At 47.7% G+C, this 21456-nt stretch overlaps 1 protein-coding gene across 3 annotated transcripts in view; it reads right to left on the reverse strand.

The window, feature by feature from the left end:
- Nucleotides 1–21456, reverse strand: part of Phactr3 (phosphatase and actin regulator 3) — a 201617-nt gene that overhangs the window by 86946 nt on the left and 93215 nt on the right. Inside the window, exon 1 of one of the 3 annotated variants that reach the window (XM_057780693.1) lies at nt 15144–15164. The exons of the other annotated variants lie outside the window; for them this stretch is intronic. The gene's annotated coding sequence lies outside the window, so the exon portion shown is untranslated. Of the gene's footprint in view, nt 1–15143; nt 15165–21456 lie in introns of those variants that run through there. 3 annotated transcript variants of the gene reach the window in all.

Below are 21456 nucleotides of genomic sequence, written 5' to 3' on the forward strand. Positions count from 1 at the left end.
TCACAAACAGGGCTTGTGCACCAGGTAGGAAATGCAACCAGGGGTGGGCGGGGCCACATGTCCTCCACCTAGGAAGTGGAAAACAGCACAGAGCTCCTGGGATCAGCAGGCCCAGCGGGAGAAGCCAGCACAGATGACTGGAGATCTCAGGGTCCTAGTGTGAGAATGGCCATCAGAGTCGGCAGGATTAGTGTCTACTGGGAGCCACCAGGCTGTGGGGAGGGGAGGGAGTTCCTTACTTCCTGTTAAGTGACAAAACTGATTCGGGATTGGCCCTGGTGCTGCTGTGGGACAAGACAACTTCACTCAATGCCGCTGATTAAATAAATAAATGCCACAATTTATTTATTTAAGACTGTGCCCTAAGGCCAGGGTAGTGATTCAGGGTGGAATGCACTTGATCGACAAGCATGAGGACATGAGTTTGAATCTCTGGCACCCATATAAAAAGGCTGACCACGGCTATGCAAGCCTAGAACCCCAGCACTGGGGGCTCCCAGAAAGGTGGATGCTGCCCATGGTTAACAAGCCTAGAACCCCAGCATTGGGGGGTCCCAGAAAGGTAGATACTGACTGTGGCTACGCAAGCCTAGAACCCCAGCATTGGGGGTCCCAGAAATGTGCATCTAGAGAGCTCACAGGCAACCAAACCATCCTGGCCGAAAGAGGGAGATAATAGTTCACAGAGGAAGAGACCCTGGCTCAAACAACAAGCTGGAGAGTTGTAGAGGAAGACAGCTGGTGTCTTCTCACTCTGACCTCTACATATGTGCGCGTAGACTTGCACACCCAAACCCAAGTGCATGTAACACGCTTCACACACATATACACAAAGAATCTGATCAAAAGGCAACCCTGAAACAAAGAGCCAGAATCCGGTTAAAAAACAAAACAAACATTTCCAACATGTTGGACTGACCCACTCTGGTTTCCACAGCATGGAAAGAGCGGGGTTGGAGGAGGTCAAGAATGTGCATTTCCATCTAGACTACAGCACAGAGACGAAACCCCCAGAAAGGCTCGGGATGCAGCAGCCTCCACAAGGACTGGCTGAATATCTCTTCAGGTCCCTCCAGAGAAGGAGACTGCACAGGTCCCTGAAGCCATCCAAAGCTGGGGTACCCAGACCAGAGTCAAAGAAGGTACACACTGGTCAGCTGCTCCGTGCACACATCAGAGACCCGCTCAGCTGCCTCCCTCCAACTCCTCACTCGCCAGCTGCCTGAACAACACAAAGGGGCTTTGATTGCAGTTTGTAGCCCAGCAGGCAAGCTTGCATGTGTGGCTTAAATGTTTCAGCTAAACTGAGGCCCTGGGGACCACTCGGGTCTCTGCCTTAGAAACCACTTCTTCCCTTATCCACTAGGTAAATGTATTCAAGGCCAAGAACACTAGGCCTTGCTGCAGGTTGAACACAGCCTGGATAAGAACAGAGGAGAGGACCCTGCTCCTGAACCCACCCATTCCTTTGTAGGGTGCAGATACAAAGATGTCCTAGGTCAGCTGTGAATGAGGGTGAGGCAGAGATGGCAAGAGTTTCACACACACCTGGGACTGGGAATTGGGGTTCAGATGGAGCTGGCAGCTCCCTCAAATGATAAACAGTTTCCACTTTATAGTGCAGCTCCTGAAAACACAAGCCACATGAAACTGGAATGTGACTCTCAGCTGGTAAGATGGTAGCCTAGAAGATCAGCAGCCATACATACAATATCTATAGGGAGATAGATCTATAAATCTATAGATAGACAGACCATGACATAGAGAGCAGCAGCATGGATGAACCTTGAAAACAGGATACCAAGCAAAATATATGAATCATAAAAGACCACACACTGAGCTAAGGAGATGACTCAGTGGATCAAAGCACTTGCTGCACAAGCGTGGGGACCTGAGTTTGAGTCTCCAGCACCCAAGTAAAACGCTGGGTGTGGCTGTGCATGGCTTATAACCCTAGTGCTACGGAAGGGAGAGGCAGGAAGATATCTGGGAATTTCTAGCTGTCAGCCCATCTCGAGGATGAGTGGGACCCTGTCTCCAGGACTAAGGCAGAGAATGTGAGCGTGGGACACCTGACATCCTCCTCTGGCCTCTACATGGGCTCCTGTACCAGCAGACCCAACATATGCAGGCTGAACCAGATGACAGCCATGTTTGTATCTCCTTCTTCCAGAGGGAACACCCCCTGACCTGACTGTACGTGGAAACCCAGGATCTTGGCACCGCCCCCATTCCCTGAGGTCTCACTCTCCCCATCCCCAGATACAAGTTGCATGCCAAATCGAGCACAAACATTTGCCAATGTCTCCATGTCTCCATGAGCCAATGTCTCGGTTCCTCCAACACCTGCCTCCACTTGTCTGTCAGCCGCCACCTGCAGCACCAATTATGGCAAGAACCACCAATGCTCCAGCAATATGCGCACCCAGTTCTGCTCCCCAACCACCCAGACCCCCCAGAGAGAGATGTGCAAAAGTTCAAAGCTCAGTCCTGTTCAGGCAAAGCCCTCTGAAGGCTCCAGGCACAGAAGGCTCCAGAAGGTGAACACAAATCCCTTGGTAGTCACACTTGACACTCACTTGACTTGAGTGCCACCCTCCAGCCTCACTGAGGACCGCACTGACACATCCCATCTGTGCCCCATCATGGCCACCTTATGGCCTCCACAGTCACTCTTACCAGCAACACCCCAACACTACTGAACTGAGGACTCTTCACCTCTGAGTAGCCACTGAACAAAGGCATCACCCCCCAAGCCCTTTGCTGTGGTGGGTTTCCTTCACGGTCCAAGGAGTCGCCTTGCTGGACTTTCCTCGCCGGCATTGATTTCTTCAGCCATCTGTTCCCTTCTACACCAGAACAGCATTTTCTTGAGAGCAAGGACTTGGTTTGTTTCTCATGACTTTGTGCCCTAGTAAAGTGACTTGCGGCCCCTCCCCTGTTAAAGTCCCTCTGCTAAGAGGGTGGGAAGCCCACAGGCTTCTCTACTGACGCTTGTCATCCCTTGCTGTGACAAAATAGTTCCTCTTGCTTCCATGGCTTCTCTTTGGTATCTAGAACAAATACGAGGTACTTTTCCATTTGAGAACACCTTCCCCCCCCCCCCCCCCCCCCGGTCAAGAAACTACCATCTTGGGGAGTTCAGGGCAGCCCTCTGGCAAAACCAGCATGGGGCATGTTGAAGGCTCACACTCTATAAACAGAGGGGTGGGCCAGGTCACGTGAGTTCCCTACCACCTGTTGTATGCAGCTCTACCTTAACTACATGTGGCATCTGGGGAGGTCCAGAGCACACAGGCCATGGAAGACTAGGAAGGGGAGCATCCATCTAGGCAGTTACAGGGAAGAGCTCACCCCATTGGCTAAAGACTTTGCAGGTGCAGCCTGTAAGGGGCAGGGAGGAGCACGCTATAAGGAACCCCTCACCTAGGTTCAATAAGGAAGCCAGTAGACTCTGGTTCAGAGTGAACTTGGGCAGATCTGTTGTGATTTGTTGTTTGGAAGTTTATTGCTGGGACCTCAGGACAGCCAGTTGACATTGTTTCCCTATCCTCCTGGGAAGGAATTTTAGCAACACCACATCATCTTCAGCATCAGCTTTGCTTTCTTCCCCCTCTGTCTCTGTTTCTTTCTTTCTCTCTTGCAGTAGGAAACACTGGGCCCTTAGCAGTGAAATAAGACAGAGCTCTCATTAACATCGGCCACATGTGGGATGAAAGCATAAAAGGAAACCCCAGGGCCCACACACCTTAGCAAGTTGGGTTTCTTCTTCTAAACCCTTTAAAGGCCCCAACAGACCAGGCTCAGTGGAAAGAGTGGGTTCATTCCAGCCATTTCTTGGGGGGATGTAAGCTGAGGCTATGACTGCTCCCTGTGAGCTAAAAACCCACCATCCTTTCCAAACCCTTGGAAACTTGAAAATTGTCATAAGGAAAAAAGCAAATGATAGGAGATCCCGTAAAAACAAACAAATAAGGAAGTGACCCTCCAGCCTGCCGTCCGTCATGGTGACAGCCCCTGGGGACAGCTTATTACTAATTTATTCATCTGGTATTGGTGAGGACTAAAAACTAATTTATTAAAACAAAACAAAACCCCAGGCCACTGTGCACTTAGGCACATTAAACTTTAATAAGACCTCATGGGTCCTTGTCTAGAAGAGGAAGGACTCTTGAGAGGAGCTGGTACTGCCTGGGGAAGCGGCAATGCCATCTGGTGACAGTGTGAGGCCATGTGACTTCGGCCAGCTGGCATGATCTAGCAGGAGCGAATCAACTCCACAAAGATGTATGCTGACATCCATGTGTGCACTGTGCAGGTGTAAACTCACTGCCACACTGGCGTCATGCATGCACACACAATAACAATAAACTTTACTTTTAAAAGCACACATTATATCAGAGCTCTTTGTTACCCAAGTAACCTTCTTCTTTACAGATCTCTAGAGAAAGACGAGTTCATGTGCCATCAATCACGGTGGCACAGGAAAGCACAGACTAGGCTGGGTCTTCTGGGTGTGACTTCCAGTTGCACCATGGAATACCAAGGAGCCATGGACAGTCACGTGTCTTCCTGAGCATGAGAGTCCTGCTCTAGACCATCATAGGTCATCTAGTGATAATCTCCCTTCCGGAGTGGTCATGGAAAGGGGAGGCGATGAGGAGCCAGGCTCAGGTCCTAAACATGTTAGGCCCATGGGTATGGTCTAGTGGATTTTTCCCAGGTCACAGTCCTGTGGGCTGCTGGGCTCCTATGTAGCATTGCTGGGCTCCACAGCAGGCCCCACCAATATCAAGGTCCTATGGGGGCTTCCGCATTCTCATTTAGCTCTGTAAGGCACTGGGAAGGGGGGACAGAACCAGTCCATACTATTCCTCACAGCGACTTAGTGTCTACTGTCACCTCAGTCAAGATGAAAAATGAAATAAGCTTTTCTTCATTATTAACATCGTCAATCTGCGCCCCCTCCAATAGAGGATTCACTGAGCAAACACTCTGGGTTCTTTCCATTTTTCATGAAAACAAGAAATAATTGTCTTGATAGACTGTTCGAGATGGAAACAAAAGGCAGGAATAACATCCGGAAATCGTCTCAAAAAGACTATTTAATCGCTGTCATCTGAGTATAACACATGTCACACCTCTTCCATGCATTTGTTCTTCTGCCAGCGCTGAGGAAACACCTGCACGTGGCTCTCCCCACCTGACACTGCACGTGGCACTCCCCACCTGACACCTACACGTGGCACTGACCACCTGACACCTGCACGTGGCGCTCACCACCTGACACCTGCACGTGGCACTTACCATCTGACATCGCACATGACACTGAACACCTGACACCTGCACATGGCTCTGACCACCTGACACCTGCACGTGGCACTTACCACCTGACACCTGCACGTGGCACTTACCACCTGACACCTGCACGTAGCACTCACCACCTGACATCGCACATGACACTGACCACCTGACACCTGCACATGGCGCTCACCACCTGACACCTGCACATGGCATTCACCACCTGACATCGCACATGACACTGACCACCTGACACCTGCACATGGCTCTGACCACCTGACATCTGCACGTGGCACTCACCACCTGACATCACACATGACACTGACCACCTGACACCTGCACATGGCTCTGACCACCTGAGGCCTGCACATGGTGCTCACCACCTGACACCTACACGTGGCACTGACCACCTGAGACCACATGTGGCACTCACTAACTGACACCTGCACATGGCACCGACCACCTGAGACCTGCACATGGTGCTCACCACCTGACACCTTGCACATGGCGCTCACCATCTGAAGCCTGCACACGACACTCACCACCTGAGGCCTGCATGTGGTGCTCACCACCTGACACCTTGCACATGGCACTCACCACCTGACACTGTATGTGGAGCTCACTGGGGCAAACTGGCCGCACCATTAATCTGAATACAGGCTTTGGTCTATCGACAGCCTTTTGGCCAAGGCCAGCTGCGTGCTTGGCCTTGCACTGAGCATGAGACTTCCTTGGTAACCAGAACATATGTAGACCTTATTCTTAGACCCAAAGGTTGATGAGCCTCGTCCCATTTGGTGGAATGCTACTGAGAAAACAGAAACATTACCAAATTATAGGAGAAGCTATATACTCCATTCATAGACGGTGAGGCTGGGCATTTTCAGGATGGTATTTACAATTGCATGAATGACTATGTGGCTATGTGCAGGTGAGTATTAGTAGTGAGGACAGCCCTCTGTCCTGGACTGAAGAAACACCCTGGGCAGGAATGGCCACAGTTGGCCTCTGGAAGGACATAAGGCAAGATCTGCAGATGATGGGAGGACCAGAGAGGAGGAGCCCTTATTCCAAAGGCTGGGAGTTCCAGAGGGGAATGACCCTGGAAGAGCAGGAGAGAGGGGTTCCCAGATCTGAGGCCCTGGAGCCCAAGGGGAGAGGCAGGGGAGAAATCAGAACACTTGCTTTCTTCCTGAACTGAAAACAGGCCTTTCAGGGACAAACTTGCCCAGGAAAGGCAGCAGCATGTAGTGCCCCATGCCAAGGGTGCTATACAGGTGTTTCTTGCTGAATAAATATACAAAGGAGTCTTTTTTCCTAAAGAAAAATAAGACAAGCCTTTTGGTTTCTACTTTTATTTTTTTTTCTTAGTTTGCAACCTTCTGATGCTGGTGTCTGCTCAATAACCATCTGGCATCTTGTGAATTTCCATAGTTCTGAAGGGAGAAATAATACCATTCTCACAAAAACCTGGAGAGAATAAAAACCACAGAGGACCCGCTTCATGAGGCCAGGATAGCCCTATGAACATGCTTCCTGGGGCCAGGATAGCACTATGCCAAAGTAGAAAAGTCTTCCTAGAAAGGAAAGCGGCAGACGGCCTCTGGTGACTCAGTTACAGAGACGCTGCAGAGAATGTCAGTAAACCAGAGAATGGACAGAAAGTAAGACAGAATCCTGCAAAAAGTCAGGCTCATTCCAGAATTCATTCTGTCAGCATCCAAAACCATCACATCAACTGCACGAAGAGGAAATATCACAGTCATTTTCAGCAAATGCAAACATAATGTTTGATGAAAACTGTACCCATTCATGATTAAAAAGTGTTCCCAATCTTAGAGACCTTCCTTAGCCTCATAAAATATGTACACGATGCTGGCTTCAGACTATGCCTTACAATGAAATATTGAAACATTCCCTCCGAGGTCAGAAACAAGGCAAGAATATCTCAGTTTAGAATTACTAGAGACTTTGCCAGTACAATAAAAAGAAGAAGAATTGCAATGGAAAAAAAAAAAGAGGAACTACCCTCCCCCTCAAGAGAAATGTTTTTGCAAAATCCAAAGGAATTTCTAAAATTAGAATAATTTACTAAGTTAATAACACAGAAGGTCCAAAAATCAAAGAGTTGGGAAATGATATTTAACAAATGAGACAATCTTACTGTCACTAAAAAAAAAATATTCCTAGAATAATTTCGGTGAAATTTGTTCATTAAACCCTGTGCAGGCAGCATTGCTAAGAGGAAAGAAAAGTAGCCAAAATGGAAGGCAAGGTCAATGCATTCCACTCAAAATTACAACAGGCACGTGTCAATTAATTCAAATTCATACAGAAATGCCTAGTACCAAGAATGGCTAGGATGACCTTTATTTCAGAGACTCTGGCATAACGAATCCATGACTCTGAATGTGTATGTTGCTACAGGACTGACAGAGCAGAGGACTTTCCTCATGAATTAGCTCACTGTCTGACAGAATACCTGAAAATAAATGAACGTAAGGAAGAATGGTTTTAGCTTGGCTCACAGTTTGCAATCACAGCCCATCATGGGGGGAAGTGACAGTGGCAGGGGTGGGATGGCTGAGGTAGCCAGTCACGGCACCCACGGCCAAGAAACAGAGACGAATGCTTCTTCTGGGTGCACTCTCTCCTTTTTATGCAGCCCAGGGAATGGTGCTGCCCGTGGCAGGGGTGGGATGGCTGAGGTAGCCAGTCACGGCACCCACGGCCAAGAAACAGAGACGAGTGCTTCTTCTGGGTGCACTCTCTCCTTTTTATGCAGCCCAGGGAATGGTGCTGCCCGTAGAGGGAGTCAGTCTAATCGAGACCACACACACACACACACGCTTGCCTAGAGGCCCTCTTCCTTTCAAGTGATTAGATATTATCAAATGGACATCAAGATTGGCCATCAAAGGAACAGAATGTGGGGCCCATAAACAGACCCTCCCAGATGCCATGGCATACCACAATAGGGGGACAAAGCTACACAGTGGAAAAAGGATGGTCCCGTTTTCAAATGACGTGGCATCAGTGGCAAAGCCATAGAGAAATGGAGTTTTGATACCTCCTCACCCACACAAAGTCAATTCTGATCCCCAATTTCAGAGCAAAACTATTAAAATACAAAGAAGAAAATAGAAAAGAAAAACCTTCAAGATTAGAAGATGAGAGAAGACTCCTTAAGTAATACACTAAGTAAAAAACGTGACTGAATGACCTATACTAAATAAACGATTTTCTGGGCTGGGGAGATACTTGAGCAGTTAAGAGTTCGTTCTCCAGTACCTATCTGGGTGGTTCACATTAACCAGAGGATATGATGTCCTCTTCTGACCTCCATGTACACTGAACTCGTATGAGCAAACCCACACACATACACATACTTAACAATAACAAAATAAATCCTAAAAGAACTATTAAGAAATAAAATATTAATTTTCATGGAGTGACTTCATGAAACGAATCCAAAGAGAAGTCGCACTGAGGAGGCCAACCAAGCACCCAAGTCTAGAACACATGCTTTTCAGTTCCTAGCAGCTAATATTTCGGAATTTTGACATGTTACACAGGTGCTTGGGAACAAGGCACACACACAGCCTGTGAGTGAGGGGAAAGAAGTCTGACATCATTGACTTTAAAGGGATGCCAACTGCCCACAATGAGGTTGTTTTCAAATGCAGACCACAATGGTTGGGAAATTTTTTAAAAAACTAACAGACACTGACAATACCGAAAGGGGCAGCGACCGCAGGGCACACAGAACTGCTGGGCTGCCCAACACCAAAACAACTGATTCGGGACTCTTTAAGAGCATCTATGAGAGCATCCGTCTGGGTTGCAGTCCCACACCAGAGACCATCAGGCTGAGAACAAAGGACACAAAAGTGCAAATACTAAGAAGCCCTTAGTGGCATTTCTCCTCACTGCCAAACACCTGGAACAACCGGCAGTCACCAGTGGCAGGATGGATGAGTGTGCCCTCTGACACAGGTCGTAAGGGAACAGCACAAGGGTGGATGGAGCTCAGGAAACCAGCCTAAGAACTGTAAGGATGAACCACAAAGATGCCAGCTGTGAAATATCACACACTTCTCTATTCTGGCCAGGCAAAGACGAGCCACATTCATCTTTGCGGGTGCAAGTCCAGGTGGAGATCCTCTTAGGGGTGCTGGCAGGGTCGAGGGTGACAAGGACACTTGCAGGCCACTCTGCTTTGTAGCATCTAAGCGACTCCAAGACGGCGTGCGCACTGATTATCTCGGCACATTCAGGAGGTTTTTATTTTCATGCGCGCCAGTGAAAATTTTCTATTAAAATTTTAGGTTAAAAAACAAAACAGAATAAACAAACAAACCCTGTCTATTGTGTGGCTATCTCCTGCAGGACAATGCCTTGTGGGGAAGAAAGGGACACACCCAGGGGTCCCCTCAGGTGTGAGACTTTAAATGGCACCAAGTTCTAGGATTGACACTGACATTTCTTTGTGCTCGCCCTGCTTTTCGAAATGTGAACAGATGTGCAGGGTGGCTCCTGGTCAAGGCATTCTCAGAAGAGCCCAGAAGGTGAACCTTTCCTCCTTCACAGACATTGGATTCAGAACCAGAGGCAATCGAGGGCTTTGGGGATAGCCCATGATGTTTGGGGGTCTTTCAGGCCTCACGGGTCAACAACTCTAAAAGAAGCAACTCTTTCCAGGCCTGGGTGGAGCTTTTTCTTTCTTCATCTGGTGTCTAGCCAGGGCTTTATTGCATCATTATAGGATAATTCTATTTTAACTCTATTTACATATTGTGTGGATGTATTTTAGGAAGCTTCTATGTTAGTTAGTTTCCCCGGGACATTTTTTGAAAAGTCTTTAGTGTTACTTTTCCTTCCTTCAATTTAACCCTTCCTGTTCCTTTATTCCCTTTTAGCCCTTTATCCAAGTCCATTCAATCTCCCTCCGCATGAACCCTTAGAAGATTCATAGAACATCCACAGAAGAGAGAAAACAAGGGTTGTTTGCGGTTGGGCTATGTCACTGGGAATGACTGTCACGTGACATTCTCAAAGAAGAGAGAGAGCACAAACATTTCACACACACACGCACACACACACACACACACACACACACACGCAAGCACACCCTAGAAGGATGGGGTTTGAAAGTGAAAGTTTCTGCCACGAAGAAGCAGTAAGTGTCTGATGTGCTCGATGCCTTAACTAGGTTTGTAGGCATCTCACTTAGGGTTTCCATGACTATGATGAACACCATGACCAAAAGCAACTTGGGAAGAAGCGGGTTTACTCTAGCTCTCGGCTCTCAGGTTACACTCATGGCTGAGGACAGCCTGGGCGGAACTGAAGAAGCAGAAGCCATGGAGTAAGGCTCCATAGTAACTTGCCCTCCATGGCTTGCTCAGCTGGCTCTCTTAACCATCCCAATCCACCAGCCCAGGGATGGCACCACCCACAGTGGGCTGTTTCCTCCTCTACCCATCATTAATCAAGAAAATACTCCCAACAGACTTCCTTACGGGCCAACTGATAGAAGCATTTTCTCAACTGAGCTTCCTCTTCCCAGATAACTCTAGCTTGTGTCAAGTTGACAGGGAAAAAAAACCCTAGAACATTACACAATATTCAGGCATCAAAACATCCCACAGGGGTGGAGCTCACCGGGTAGAGTGCCTGCCCAGCATGCATGAAGCCCTGGGTTCAATCCCCAGCCTATAATCCCAACACTTGGAAGGTGGAGGCAGGTGGGTTAAAGTTCAAGGCCATCCTGGTCTACACATCAAGGTCAAGACCAGCCTGGGATGCCTGAGACTCAGTCTCAAGCACACAAAACTCACATGACACACTTAAAAATAGAGTTAACTTTTATGTTTGATGTATCAGCTAGTTTTGATTATGCTTTTGATAAACCTATTTTCAAGAACAAATATGAATTGCCTGCTAAAGAAAGTCTATATGATATACTTGGTGTCTGGTAATCCCAAACAACACTGTGAGCTAAATTAACTTGGGTTGAAGAGACTCAAAACCCTACTAAATACAACATGTGTTTGCTTCTAGAATTTAATCAAATCATACACCTGACTGTCAATAGTCTAAAACTACAAGTCAACCAGAAAATGACACAAAAGAAATGGGACCTTCAGCATAAAAAAAACAAAACAAAAAAAACTGTATTTAGTTGATTCTTTGAATATCTTAATACAGGGCCAAGAGACACAAGTTCTTCTTGTCCTTAAGGTACTCACTGATGGGGCAAAGGCACAAGAGTCATTGGAACCCCGAGGGTGTGAGCAGGGGTCCTCTCAGAGGGGGCAGGGAGGGAGAGAACACTGAGAGACACGCCCTGAGATCAGGAAGTGCCACAGCTACAGGGCTGACTTGAGCTGGACAGCTGAGGTCAGGAGAGGAGGCGGCATGAACCAATGGGAACCAGGAGCTCCTCAGCAGCCCAGCAACATCACAATTAGGTACTGGGGGGAATCACAGCAGAGACCTTCTCGCTGGCGCTGGAGTCAATACCAGGGCAGGCTGAGAAAATTTGGGAAAAAAACAAAATTGACTCTGGGTCAAGGTGAGCACTGAAAGCTTTAAGGGCCAGAGAAACAATCAAGAACAAAAGACTGTGCAGCCCCTGCAGCTCTCCTCCTGCCACGGTTCCACCAAGGTCGGAGGTCAGCTGCCTGATCTGCATCCCGAATTATGGCTGGCTTGATCTAAGTCTCAGCGTAACCACAGCTGCTGTGAGCTCACGTGCTAGACGGTCACGCATATCTAATATGATCACACAAAATGGCACACGTGTATGAAATCTCAAGAACAGAGAGAGATGACAATACAAAGAAAGATTACAACCTTAAGAAACAGACAAACTAAAAGAACCAATGGTCCAAATCGCAGATGATGATCAAACCCACATAAAACAAAATCAAGTGTTACACTCTGGAAAATATCCACAAAGGGATGGGGGTAAAGTCCTTAGTCAACAAAGAGATGCTCAGAGCCAACAAGAAACACAGAAGCTCCCTCCATTTGAAAGATGCACACTAAGTTTTCAAAAGGAAAAGAAGAGGCAGTTAGCAACCAGGGAGAGAAGCAGGCTCCACGGACCCAAAGAAGCACATTGGAGGACGACTTTCAGTTTTGACAAACTAATGATTTATTTTTTTTTAAATTAGCTAATCACATTTAGGGGGATTTGGAAAGATGAGTACACAGTACATCTGTATGGGAACACTGACTGACACCAGCTCTCCAGAAAGAGCTGGCAAAGCCCGTCCACGACTCTGGAGGATTAATCAGAAACACGGATAATTCTCCTTTGACGGTTTCTCCACAGGTGCGCATGTGAGCGCACGCACATGCAGGCATGCATGTATGTTCACGTGTAATGGAGACAGAGAGCAACCGCAGGTGTCATTCATTAGGAGCCGTCTGCCTGTGTTTTGAGATCTCTCATTGCCCTGGAACTCATCAAGTATTAAGGAAGCTGGGCTGTCTGGCCTGGAGGTCTGCTTCTACCTTCACATCCCATCACCTAGGTGACCACATCCACCCCTACCCCTTTCTAATGGAGGGTCTAGAATTGAACTTAAGCCTTCTGGGTTGCAAGGCAAATATTCTACCAACTGACACATCTCCTCTGTTTCTAAACAAAGTTTTTACAAAGACAATGTAAACGGTCCAGAATCAAAGAGACTGGGACAGATGGGACAAGATTTTAAGCATCCACCAAAAATCGGGTACCTGAAAAATGTCACAATAGGAAAGAATCCTCAAAGCACAGTGTTTGGTTTAAAACCAGGCTATGAGTGGTCTATGCTCTCAGCAGAACGAAGGGCTTGTGTGTTAGTTAGTGTACAAGGATAAGTGAGAGGCCTAAAAATATGGGCAGTGACAACTCCCGGAGTTACAGTCTGGGGACTTCCGCTTTATTTATGAATACTGAATGATGAGTATCAGCCACCCAGACTCAGAAAAAAAAGTTCCATTCCCCATCATCACCACCACCACGGTGGGACTGACGGGTGGGAGACAAAGGACATCTGCAGTGCAGACAGAGAGGCCGAGTTAAGGGATAAGGAAACCAGGGGAAGAGAAATGAAGAAGAAATGTGGTGTGTGGTGCAGGCAGCAACTCAGAAGGGCAACGGTGCTGCTGAAGGTTCATCAGGATAAGAAAGATGGAGGTGGGTCATGGTAAGCCAGTGACGGAGCGGACTGTTAGGCTGGCAGCAGAGAAGACGTCTCATGCAGGGATCATCCATGGAGAATTAGAAGGTGTGCATCAACCTAAAGGCTGTGGCCAGTGCCCCTCAAGGCTGTGGCCAGTGCCCCCCAAGGCTGTGGCGTACAATATTACTGGTTCAGCAGACTTCAAACCTAGCTTGGCTGTACTGCTGTCTCCCAAAGAACAACCCAAGACCCCGGATTTCAGGTCCAGTAGGAACACAAGGAGGACCATGAACACCCCATGCCTCACAGCTCCATCTGGGGGTGTCCGCTTAGATGCTAGGAGTGTCCTGAATTTTGACCACACTGGAAGAATAGGGTAGAGGATAAACAAGGATATGTCTGTTTTGTCTATTCTTGTTTGCATGACCCAGATAAATGGGCCTCTCTTGATTTGTTTAAAAAGAAAAAAATTCGCCGGGCAGTGGTGGCGCACGCCTTTAATCCTAGCACTCGGGAGGCAGAGGCAGGCGGATCTCTGTGAGTTCGAGGCCAGCCTGGTCTACAAGAGCTAGTTCCAGGACAGGAACCAAAAGCTACGGAGAAACCCTGTCTCGAAAAATCAAAAAAAGAAAAACAACAACAACAACAAAAAAACCTCTAGGCATGAACCTGCAAGGATTTCAAAACATATCTTCAAAAAACAATTTGTAAAAGCAGAGATAAAATCTTCAAGACAGGAACTCATAGGCACAAACGCAAACATTACCACAGACAACACCCGACTTAAGACAGGATTTGTCTCCTGGCAGACAAGAAATGGGGCCAGCTGGGCCCTCAAAGGGAGAGAAGATGCAGGACAGGACAAAGGCCTGAGACAGGCCTCTAGGATGCCAAGAATGTCCTGAGCCACACTTCTGAGGGGCTATGGCATCACACAATCCGGAAAGCACTCAGACCCAACTTGGCAGAACGGGAGAGGTAGGGTCACCCTCATAACAACAGTTTCAGGGCCAGTGACACGGTTCAGTGGGTAAAGGTGCCAACTACCAAGTTTGACAACCTGAGTTCAATTCCCAGGACCTACATGGTGGAGGGCAGCAGGGCAGACTCTAGCGAGCGGTCATCTGACCACCGCGATAATGCTGTGGCACGTGAGCCACCTTCTCCTACCACACAAAATAAACAAATACATGGAAGAAAAAAAACAGAGAAGAAATCAATGTCTCAGACAGGCAGCCATCCCCACCTCAGCCCAAAGCTGCATGTAGCGAAGACATAGGAAGCCTCCAGGCATGGAAATCCCAAAAGCCCAGCTCTGTCATGCGCACAACAGTCAACTCAGAAGCCAAGCCATGGAGAAAACAGGCTGCTGCTCTCTTTACTTCCTACCTAGCTGGTATGCACAGGACAATGGCCATGCAGACGTCAGGGCCCAGAGATGAAAGAGACTGCAGAAATGCACAGGTGTGCTGTCAAAGTTCCTGGTTCCTCCGCATCCCTGAGCAAAGCAAAACAAAACTCCCGGGCTCTGTGCACTGTGCCTGGAGCTCAATTGGTAATGCGCTTGCTTTGCAAGTGTGAGGACCTGAGTTCAATCCCAAGAAACCACATTGAAAACAAACAAACAAACATAGAAATGGAAGTGTGCCCTGATGACACCAGTACCTTGGAGGCGATGACTGGTGGATCCCTGAGGTACACTGCTCAGCCAGCATCACCTTCTTGGCAAGTCTCAGGAGAAGAGGAGGGGTGCTTGTCTAGAAAGAGTAGACATGACCTACGTGATGATACCTGAAGTTTTGCTCTCTTCTCTACACATATGTGAACATGTGTGCTGCATGTGTGTGGAGTGGATGCTGCATGTGTGGTGCATACTTCGTGCATGTGTGTGTCTGCATGACTCACGCTGAGAATGCTGGGCTTCCGCTCTGAGGTCACTCCAGAGCACCCTGAAGGCCCTGCCATATGACTGACAACCCAGGTGTCAGTTCCTCATGTTGTTACCCTCACTGAAGCCTCTGGAAATGCCTAGCCACATCCGGTGAGAACCTCAATGAGCATGGACCCAAGTACCATGGTTTTTAGGCCTCTGCTTGACCTCCCCACCAAAACTGTGCCTGGACTTCATCTTCATCCTGAGTAATCATGCCAGAGTCTTCTCCTTACCTTTGTGAAGTTATGGTAGGCTAAGAAGCATGTTTAACACCCTGAGGGTCAAGATCACAAAACAGTAAGTGAGGAAGAATGTTCTAGAACAAGCATATGTGTTCAGCACCATCCAGGGGGCACACCCCAGACACTTCACCCTCAATACCCAGGCTCTTCCAAAGGTGGTCCCTGTGCTGAGTGTCCAGTGTGCACGAGGGTGCCTAAGGGACCACCTTGCATGTCCCCACTTCAGCTCTCCCAGCCAGGAGCCAGGTCCATCTCACAGAAGTAGGGTGTTAATGAACCATCAAGATTGCATGTATAGGAGCACATGGAAACTCAAATATTCAAATGTCTGTTGTTTGTCAAATGCAGGGATCTCTCAGGATCCCAGAAGGTCTGCCTGCAGGAAGATGTGTATCCAGGAGAAGCAGGAGGGGCCCTGGAAGAATCCAGAAGGCCTGTGTGGTAGAGATGGGGCCTTGGGTCTTCCAGGGTTCAGGAAGTAGCCCCTGGGAGACCCTGGGAGGAAAAAGCTGTGCCTTGGACACATGAAGAAAGATTAGAAGCAGGATCAGGGAGGCTGGATACAAAGATTTGGACTGGCCAAAGTAGAGCCATTCAAAATGCCAAAGGTGGCCAGTGGGTCACTATGGCCCTATACCTTTTGCTGTTTGCAGTACAAGGAATGGAATCTAGAAGCAAGCACACACCACACACATGCTCCATCTCAGACCTAGAGGTGCAACCACAGATCTGATGTGGCATTGCTTTGCTCTAAATGCTGTTCAGCTGATTACAGGGAAACATGGCTATAGAACGGAAGTTCACCATACTGAGCTCTACCACGAGCTAACCCGCCAACCTGAAATTCCTGTTTGGGAGGCAGGATAGGCACTGTCTGCTTGTCGGGGCACTGACTCCCAATCAACCCCATACCCAAGGGTCTCCATCCTCAATACTGAAAACCCCTTTGCCTTTCCTTTGTCTCAAAGCCATGCCTGAGACTGATGCCCAAGGCTTCCTCCCACTACCAGGCAGACGGACTTTGAATAGCAGCTGCCCCGTCATCACTTGCTCTGTGTAAGCCAGCAGCACTTGGAGAGCCAAAGGGAAGAGAAGGGGAAACCCTGCTCAGGTCCGGGAGAGCATTTAGAATAAATGTTAAAGAAGAGGCAATAATCTAACCTAGATACTAAGAGCATGTCTAAGGCAACTTTTACAAAGTGGATGAGCTCAGATCAATATTTCTCCCTAACCAGTTAGCAAAGATCACCCAGATAATTTAAAAGGGAATGAAAATCCCATTTACAATAAAGAATGCAAAATATTACACAACAGAAATAAAAGGTGCAATAACTGTTGATGCCTCAGGAGGAAAAACGATGAAATTTAAACCTAGAATTACATTGGTGAAAGAAAGCCATTCTCAAATAATAGGCAGACATTCCTGATCTTGACTGGGGCTATTTAATTTGGTAAAGAAGGCAGTTCTTCCAAATAATTTTAAAATATAGATTATGCAATTTTAACACTGTAAGCTATAATAGTCTTCTTGCCTAATCCAAAGGAGAGAATAGCTCCTAAATGGAGATATTGAAACCTATGGCTGTGTATGTTCAGCAACACAGTCACGCACAGCTGGGGGCCAGAGGTCAACCTTGGGCGCCATTCCTCGGTGGGTGACACGGATCAAACTCCTCATGCTTGCACTGCAAGTGTTTGACCAACTGAGCCATCTCCCCAGTCCCCAAACGGTAGTCATTACAACACTTAACAGACAAGCAGAGAAATTCAAAGCCTAGGAGGGGTCTGTGAGGCAGGCAGGTTAGAACACTCACACCCTCAACGCAGCAGCTGGACACTGAGAACAGCGGTTGCTTGTCTCACAGAGACGCACGAGGCCAGGTCTCTTGAAATGCAAAGTATGGGTGTGCAGTTACCAGCTAGCAGTAGGAACAGGTTACCTCTTTTTGAGTTGCTGGTCAATGAGATCATGTAGACCCCCAAGCATGGTAAGCGATGTGCCAATACTCTTGGCTACCCTCCAGAAGCTGAGGGTAAGACCCCATGGCCAAAGACACCAAATACTTGAGTCATAGAATATGGAAATATCAATCTGGTACTGACCTGGAAGTCTTATCTCTGCTGGAAGATGCTATGCACAGCACTGGAGGAGAAAAACAAGCACCGATGTCACCAAGCCGTGAATTTTGTGAGCTACAATAATGACTGGAGTGACAAGATGTGACACACACTGTGCAATGGTGGCATCAGTGGTGCTGGAGTAAGTAACCACGCTCTGATTGGATCCAAACCTGGCAAAGAACCTATGGCTAGATAGATTGTTAGAATTAGGAGAGAAACTACTATTATTCCACTAAATCAGCACAGTAATAAGAGGAACTGTAATGACGTATTATTATACTCACAGATAACCACATCTCCAGCCTTCATTAGAGAAGTTTCTCCTTGCAGTAGATGCTGAGAAACACAGAGATTGCCGACTGGTCAATGTGTAGAAAATAAGAAACTGTGGAGCACTCGTTACTGGACAGGATGGATGTACATATCACACCAACGTCCCCAAGAATCATGGATCTTCGCAAAAGATTATAAGAGCCTGAGATGGTGGATAACATTAAGGAAACGGTGTTGACAAGACGCAACAGACAAGGTGAACAGATGAACACACTGTGATTGGGACAACATTGCAAGCCCTGTGTAAGCTCAACCCAGACAAAAGCCCAGTATAGAAGGGGGACAGGCTGGCATGAACTCCCTCCAGCAACCGAGGAGCTTTGACATGCTCTAGCTAATGGGGGCGAGAGACAGAGTCAGCTTTCTTTAATTAGTGACTTCTGGTAGGGAGACCACATGCTGGGACAGACCCCACGTCCAAGACTAATTGGGCAACACAAACTGGACTCAATCAGGTGAAACAAAGGAGAAAAAAAACCCTCCAAGTTTGGTGGGAAGAGAGGAGGGTGGGTAGGAGAGGAGCTGGGCAAAGGAAGGAATGTGTTCAAATTACATGGCACGAACTCTCAAAGAATGAAAAAGCATTGTTTAAAACGAAGATCATAATTTCAAAGAAGCTGCTGATATTTTATTTATTTTGCATGTGAGCATATGTGTGTGTTAATCCGCATGAGTATGTGTGTGTGTACACGTGGAAGGGTATGCACATGTATGGTCATGCGTGAGGAAACCGGAGCTCAGTGTCAGGGGTCTTTTGCAATCTCTTTCCACCTTGTATTTTGAGACAATGTCTCCTACTAAAATGAGAGCTAAGGCTGGCTGGCAGGTAAACGCACAGATCCTCCTGTCTCCACCTTCCCAGCACTGTGAGGACAGGGACATGTGCCTCTGCGTGGGTCCTTTACATGGCCTGGGGGACCAGCCTCAGGTATTAATAGTACAAGTACATTACAGACTGAGCCATCTCTCAACCTCAAAGAGGCTGACGTGGGGAGCGGCTGGTATGCAATGAAAGAAACATTAAAAAATCAAGCATAGAGAACTCTCCAAGTTGTTTTTCAATATGTGGCACACACATGCAAGTTTCACTCATTCGATAACCTGATGCCAGGCCCTTGCTCAGGGGCAGACACTGTCTACAGAGCAATGAGCAAAACAGATAGGCCACTGCCTGCGTGCAGCTTCCAGTTTGGCGAGACCAGACAGGCGTACATGCACTCCTCACGGAAAGAGACAACTCTTTGTGGAGTGTTAGCGATATTTAGAGAAACTGTGGATAAAAATGATTTTCTTTCTTGCACTTATCTGAAAATATTTCCATCATACACATGGCTTATTTGCATAATTGGAAATGAGACTTTGGTTAAAAATCTCAACACTTCCTACCTAGAACCCAGCCGTCCCCCAGCAGCAGAGGCAAGGACCCTAGCAGCAGGCCTGCACCGTGCTATTCTGGGCTGGCTGTGCTGCATGGGAGCCTGTGTCCCCTGAAATAACTCCCTTTGTTAAAACCAAGAATGGGCGAGGAGAAGGAAAGTGAGACAATGACACACAAACTCTATTTGAAAAATCCGCACGACCTTTTAAAAGACCGGGGCTGAAAATAAACGCATGACTCAGGGCCAGGTGATCTCAGGGACTAAATGTCCTCATGAAAATACCTTCAGACCATCCCTCGCTGCAGTCAGTCACATTAGAGGGAAGGCCACCATGCCCAGAAAGACTGGAGAGGACGTGGAATGTGTGTCCGTCAATTTTAGGACCTTCCTAAAGCTAACATCTGTGTGGAGCCCGTTTACACCGAGGAGCACAGCACACAGAATATGTACACACAGACGTGCAGGCTAGAGTATTGGGGCAAGAAGGAGCATTTAAATGCAAGCTCTTTGCATTTAAATTGCATATTCCTGCAATATGGGAGTTGAGAACAACACTGCAGTTTCATAGGAGGAAGCTATTGGGGCCAGCCCCCAGCAGGTGTACGGAACACAGCTTCCGGAGACAGGGCTCTCACCACTGGGTGTGGTCCGTTCTCTGGATGAACGGTGAGGGCAGTTACCAACATGAAGATCTTAATGGTAGCCAGACAAACATTCAGAGGCCAGGGTGGAACTTCACCACAGAAAGAAGGGCTAGCAAGGGGGACCTGGTTCCCATCTATGTGTGTTATGGAAGAATAACAGGAACCTGGGATAGGAGGGGAGGCCACGATAGACGTGGAGACCCACAAATGACATGAGATCAGTGGGCGTCAAAGATGAAACCCAACCATCCTGAAAACATCAAAGGTCTGAACCCCAAAACCACAAGAAGCCAGGATGACTATCCAAGGGTTGATGAAGAAGCGAACTGTATCCAGACAATGGAGTATTAGTCAGCCATGAGGAGAGAAGAGCTGCAGAGCCAGCAACGGACAGGGAAGGGCAGAGGGCACAGCACTGGTGAAATGACAACCAGGGAAGTTTACACTAGTGCAAGCCTTGGATTTTGCCAAACTCTGCAGACATCAAAGTAATGGCAAGGTCAATACAGTGATTATCAGTTGTCAGAAGCCTGGAGGAGGGGGAGGGCAGAGACAGATGGAAACCAGAGGTTTCTAGGGGCCAAAAACACCGCTGTGTCTATGACAGGACAAGGCACATTAGTCCAAGTTCATCCAGCAGGAAACATTCGCGGGAGCCCTAACGAAGACTGTGGGCTTCAGTCAGCACGTGTTAATGCTGGTCCCTTATTGTCAGTGTGGGTACCCTCGTCTCGCACAAGATGTCAGTGACCAGCAGCAGCTGGAAGGAGAGATGCTGTATAAGGCTTCTCACTTTCTGCACAATTTTTGTATAAACTGAAAACTGCTTTCTATAAAAAGTAAGTTCTTTTTTTTTAACTTGTCTGGCAAACCCTCAGAGTCACTGGAGTCCCCAGGGTTTGGTCAATAGGTGGTTCCCTAGCAGGAGGTCCTAGTCAAGGGACAGTCAGGCAGGCAGGAGTGTGACATCTCTTTGATAGGAGTCTGTTCTTTTCTGCTAAAAGACTTCATCTCTCTGAACCTGTTTTCTCATCTGTGAAACAGAAGGGCAAGCACTGATGCTCAACCTTGCTGGGATACTGTGAAGCATGAGGGAGTCCTGCCCAGCACCCAGCCTGCTGCCAGCACACACGGGAGTGGCTAAACACATCATAACTTACTGTACAAAATTTTATTACGTCGGTTAGGTGGTGAAGTTCACCCACATCTGCCATGATAATACACGTTATGAAAAGAGTAAAGAAATGTGAGCACCTACAAAAGCACAGAGCCCAGTAAAATAAAATTTGTGATATCACCCAGCATAACCCCTCTGATATCAGCCCC

Source organism: Chionomys nivalis, chromosome 9 (assembly GCF_950005125.1).
Source record: "Chionomys nivalis chromosome 9, mChiNiv1.1, whole genome shotgun sequence".
NCBI lineage: Eukaryota > Metazoa > Chordata > Mammalia > Rodentia > Cricetidae > Chionomys > Chionomys nivalis.